The following is a 6059-nucleotide window of genomic DNA, read 5'->3' as shown; positions in this document are numbered from 1 at the left end:
CCACCCAGGCGCCCCTAAAGATTTTATTTTTTAAGTAATCTCTACACCCAATGTGGGGCTTGAACTTACAACCACAAGGTCAAGAGTCACACACTCCACTGACTGAGCCAACCAGGCACACTCCATTACTTTTTTTTTTTTTTTTTTAAGGTTTATTTATTTATTTTGAGAGAGAGCAAGCGAGCAGGGGAGGTGCAGAGAAAGGGAGGGAGAGAATCCCAAGCAGGCTTTGCACTGTCGTTGCGGATCCCGATGCGGGGCTCAAACCCACAAACGATGACATCATGACCTGAGCCGAAATCAAGAGTCAGACGCTCAACCAACTGAGCCACTCAGGTGTCCCTCCCTCCATTTCTTTGTAAATAACAATCATGCATATGATTACATGGAAACATATGTGGTTGTGCGTTTATTATCTGCCCACCCTGTCAGACCGGAAGCCCTGGGAAGGCAGCAAGGGCATGGTCTCTTTCGTGGTGTTTCTATTGCCCCAGTAGCACACAATCAACGTTCCTGTCAAACTGTTGTATTGAGATGTAACACACAAGAAAGTACACACGTCAGGGGCGCCTGGGTGGCTCAGTCGGTTGAGGTGCCAACTTCAGCTCAGGTCATGATCTCGCTGCTCGTGGGTTCGAGCCCCGTGGCGGGCTCTGTGCTGGCAGCTCAGAGCCTGGAGCCTGCTTTGGATTCAGTCTCTGCCCCTCCCCCGCTCTTTCTCTCTCAAATATAAATAAACATTAAAAAAAAATTTTTTTTAAAGTACACACATCGCAAATGTACACATTGATGAGTACGTGGATTTTCACAAACTGAACATACCCATGTAACCAACAGAGGAAACAGAACATAGCGAGCTAGCCGCCCCCGCCCCGCCCCCCCCCCCCCCCCAAAAGGCACCTTGTGCCCCCTTCCGGTTGCGTCCCCAGCAGGGACAACCCCTAGCTTGTTGACCGTCATGATAGATTAGCTGGCGCGGTTTTCTACTTTATGAAATGGAAGCAGGCTGTGTGTATTCTTCTGCGTTCGACTTCTCTTGCTCGTCGTGTGATTTGTGAGATCTGCCCACATGGTTCTGCGTGGTTGTAGCTTGTTCTGTCCCCGTGTTCTGTAGTGTTCCATTCTGTGGACAGTCCACAACTTATCGATCCATTGGCGTGGTGACAGTTGCCTTATATTTGAGTCCCAACACAACCTCTTCTTGCTTTGGAGAACACTGTCAATGACTCTTTTGATCAACAACAACAACAACAACAAAAAAGGAAAAAACAGAAAGAAAGAAAAGAAGGAAGGATGGAAGGAAAGAAGGAAGGAAGGAGAATTGTCTGAGTTCGGGCTGTTGTAACAGAACGCCATGCAATGGGGGGGCTTATAAACAGACATTTAATGCTCCCAGATCCGGCTCCCAGATCCGGCCGATCCTGTGTCTGGTGAGGACCCACTTCCTGGTTCTTGTCACTGTGTCCTTACAAAGTGGAAGGGACCAGGGCACTCAAGGAGGCCTCTTTTACGAGGCATTAATCCTTTACTAGAAGGTTCCACCCTCAGGACCTCATCACTGCCCCAAGACTCACCTCCCGATGCCAGCACCTTGGGGGTTAGGTTTTAGCATACGAATTTGGTGGGAGGGGTGTTGCCCGAAGGAAGGGGCAAGCATTCAGTCCATTGTGGAGGCAAAGAAGGTTAACCAAGGTTTAGTCATTGTTCCCGGTTACAATACAAATATTGCCTGTTGCTGTGAACAAGCCCTCTAAAGCCTGCCCTCAAAAGCAACAGTTTGTGGCTCAGTTGTGGGGGCCACTAATAAATACACAGAGAGAGAAGGCACGAAAGAAGGAGCCTAATGGTCGGACAGAACAGTCTCAACTTAATCCGTTATTTGAAAAAGAGGTTCTTTCACATACATGGAGGTAACTGTGACGGGCCCCCCCCCCCCCCAGAAAAAAAATACGTAGCTGGCTTCTAGGGAACAGAATAAAGGGGGGTGGGGGGAAGGCATGGGGAGCCGGGCTGGCTCCGTTGGAAGAGCATGTGACTCTTGAGCTTGGGGTCGTGAGTTTGAGCCCCATGGCGGTGTGGAGATTACTTACATAAATACTTACACTTGGAAAAAAAAAAAAAAAAGGAATAAAGGGGACATAATGTTGTATGACTCTGGCAGCTAGGTCACAAGGCTCTGTGGCATATGGTTACTCTGTCTGTCGCTTCCATCCACCCATCGACCAGGCGTGTTGTGCGCTACCCTATGGAAAGGCCCGTGTGGTGAATGAGGGAGGCCTTTGGCCACCTCTAGTGAGGAACATATGTGCCTGCCAACGATGTGTGACATTCCAGCCCTTTTAGTCCTGCTGCCTGCCTCCCATCTAACACTGGCCGCCTAAAAGTTTGAGGTAGTTATAAAAAGTGTTTGGGGACCTTCTCTCTCTCTCTTTAATATTTATTTATTTTGAGAGAGAGAGAGAGGTCAGGGGAGGGGCAGAGAGAGAGGGAGACACAGAATCCCGAGGAGGTTCCGGACTGTCAGCGCAGAGCCCAACTCAGGGCTTGATCTCACAATCCACGAGCCCGAAACTGAGCTGAAATCAAGAGCCCGAGGCTTAACCGATTGGGTCATCCAGGCTCCCTGGGACCTTCTTAGGAAAACAGGGCATCATTTTGCACTTGGCCATATAGGATGTTTGATTCATTGACTGGATGGATGCGTGGATGGGTAGATGGGTGAATGAATGAATCTGGGCTTAAGAAAGGAGAAACTGGGGGGTGGCTGGCTGGCTCAGTCGGTTGAGTGTCCAAATCTTCGCTTTGGCTCGGGTCATGTTCTCACCGATCGAGCCCCGAGTCGGGCTGTGCACTGACAGCATGGAGCCTGCTTGGGATTCTCTCTCTCCCCTTCTCTCTCTCTCTCTCTGCCTTCTCCGCTCCCCCTGCCCCCAACCCCCACTTGTGCTCTCTCTCTCTCTCAAAATAAATAAATTAAAAAAAAAAAAAAAGAAAATAGACTTTGGAAGAAGGATTTGAGACGGAACAGCCCGATGGCTCTTCTGAGGCCAATGAGGGCAATATCACAGTGGTCTCATCATAAGAAAAGAACCATTTTGTAACTGTCTATGGACAGAAGGAGGATGTTTATAAGTCAGAGGGACATTTTGGAGCAGAGGTTCTCCATTATGGACCCCCATGCCCTTCTGATAAAGCTTATGAACCCCTTCTCGGGCGAGTGTTTTATAACCGACACGATAAAACAACACAATTACAAAGGAAACCAGGTATATTGAAAAATGTTATCAAAACGCCCAAACCGTACAAATTTGTGCTACAGTCAATGTGACCACAAAGTCTTTGACACTTCCCTCCCGGAGAGAAGGCGTCTGTGTCCCCGCCCCACATAACTCGGCTGACCTTAGTAAGAGATTTGCTTGAGCAACGGAACATGGCAGAAGGCACATCCTGGAACTTTTTCTTTTAGCTGAAGTGCAGTTGGCGTATAACATTCTGTTCCTTTCAGATGTACAACACAGTGATGTGATCTTCGTATATTGTGAAACGGTCACGATAATAAGTCTAGGTAACCTACGTCACCATAGACAGGTACAAAATTGTTCTTTTCTTGTGATGAGAGCTTTTAAGGTTTAGTCTCTTGGCAACTTTCAAATATGCAACATAGCATTCTAAACTACTCTGGCCCTGCTGTACATGACATCTCCATGACTTATTTATTTCGTAAAGGGAAGTGTGTATCTTGTGACCCCCTTCACCCATTTGGCCCCGCTCAACATTCTGGAATTTTTTGCTTTATGTTTATTTATTTTTGAGAGGGAGACGGAGCATGAGCGGGGGAGGGGCAGAGAGAGAGGGAGACACAGAATCGGAAGCAGGCTCCAGGCTCTGAGCCGTCAGCCCAGAGCCCGACGCGGGGCTCGAACTCACAGACCGTGAGATCGTGACCTGAGCTGAAGTCGGACGCTTAACCCATTGAGCCACCCAGGCGTCCCTCAACATTCTGGAAATTCTAACGCTGGGTCAGAAGGAGCCCGGCAGCTTCTTCCTTATTCTCTGTAGCACTCTTTATTTATTTATTTATTTGTTTGTTTGTTTATTTAGAGAGACGGAGGGGCAGAGAGAGAGGCTGCCATGATGGAGGCACAGACAGACGCCCAAGGAGCCCGGTCATTTGGATCATCCCATCTGAGGCCTCCAGGACGTTGCCTGGAATAGAGAGACAGAACAGCTCGCCATGCCTTGTCCAGACTACAGGTTCAAGAGGAAAAGAAATGATGGTTGCTGTTTGCAGCCATTAAATTTGGAGCCAGTTTGGGGCGCCTGGTGGCTCAGCTGGATGGGCGTCCAACTTCGGCTCAGGTCATGATCTTGCGTCGTGAGTTCACGCCCCGCGTCGGGCTCTGTGCTGACAGCTCGGAACCTGGAGCCTGCTTCGGATTCTGGGTCTCCTCCTCTCTCTGCCCCTCCCCTGCTCATGCACTGTCTCTCAATAATAAATAAATGTTAAAAAAAAAATGTTACGGGGGGCGCCTGGGTGGCTCCGTCGGTGAAACGTCCGACTTCAGCTCAGGTCACGACCTCGCGGTCCGTGAGTTCGAGCCCCGCCTTGGGCTCTGGGCTGATGGCTCAGAGCCTGGTGCCTGCTTCCGATTCTGTGTCTCCCTCTCTCTCTGCCCCTCCCCCCGTTCATGCTCTGTCTCTCTCTGTCTCAAAAATAAATAAAACGTTAAAAAAAAAATTAAAAAAAAAATGTTACGTAGCAAAGATAACCAGACCACTAATTGATGTGCTTCTTTAATTAGGAATTAAATAACAAGATCTAGCAGCAGGCTAATAAATACCATAATTTTGAGTTAGCGATGAGTGTCATCAATATACTGAGGTCTTGGCACCAACTGTCATACGCTAAGAAAATATCGGTGATTTTGATTGGTGACCAAGTCGCCGGTGCACGGCCGAAGGAAAGGCTCCCTTTCATTTCAAGACTAATGAAAAGAAAAATAAAAAAGATGTCCCAGCCAAGTTCACAAGTCCCCCAAATTCTAGCTGCAGAGCCCTAGTTTAGAGAGAAATCGGGGCATCCCTTTGATGGCTGATTCTGTCCTTCTTAAGGATTCAGTGAAGTTGCTTTTAGAGACAGCTGAACAGACTATATTTTTAAATGTGTTCCATTGGAAGCTTTAAAAATACCCCTTTTCATTCTTCTCCCTTCCTGATGTGCTATCTCGATTTTCTTCTACCGCAGCCCTTGCTGTCCCTTAGCGCTCTCCCCTCCTCTCCACCCCCAGAGCCCAGCGGGTCAGGCCCCGGAGCCCCTGGCCTGGACCACACGGAAGTTTCTTTCAGTCTTCAGTCATGCCTGTTGCTCTCCTCCCCCCCCCGCCCCCACTCACTTCCCTGTTCCCGAGGAAGCTTCCTAGAACACAAATGCAATCCCATCCCTTCCAGATCCCAAGTCGACTGTGTGAGCGAGGGGGAGACAAGTTTCCATGACAAAAACATGCCGGAAGCAGGCCCGTCTCTCCTGGCCACTGTTACTTTGCCAGTGTCATACGATAAGCTCCCCGGTGCTCACGCTGGTCCCAACCTCTCTGGGTTTGCTTTTTGTATATCCACCCTCTGTGAACGCCTTCTGCGTCCATCCCCAAGGCTGACACGGACTGACCTGGGAAGACAAGGCCGGCATCACCTTCTCCAGGAAGCTTCCCTGAAGCTCCCGCCCTGAGCTGAATTAACCACTTCTTCTATGGAAGGATGGAGTTTTTCTCTTACACATTCTATCAGAGGACAGCACACATACAGCAAAGTGCATGTATCATAAGTGTATCACTCAGTGGATTTTTAAAATCATTTTTAAAGCTTTATTTATTTTGAGAGAGAGAGAGAGAGAGTGCAAGCACTAGGGGGGGAGGGGCAGAGAGAGAGAATCCCAAGGAGGCTCCACACTGTCAGCGCAGAGGGTTGACTCAGGGCTCAACCTCACAAAGGGTGACATCATGACCTAACGGGAAATCAAGAGGCAGACGCTTAACCGACGGAGTCACCCAGGCACCCCTATA

This window comes from Neofelis nebulosa, chromosome X (assembly GCF_028018385.1).
Source record: "Neofelis nebulosa isolate mNeoNeb1 chromosome X, mNeoNeb1.pri, whole genome shotgun sequence".
Taxonomy (NCBI): domain Eukaryota; kingdom Metazoa; phylum Chordata; class Mammalia; order Carnivora; family Felidae; genus Neofelis; species Neofelis nebulosa.
Note: the sequence above shows the minus strand (reverse complement) of the source record.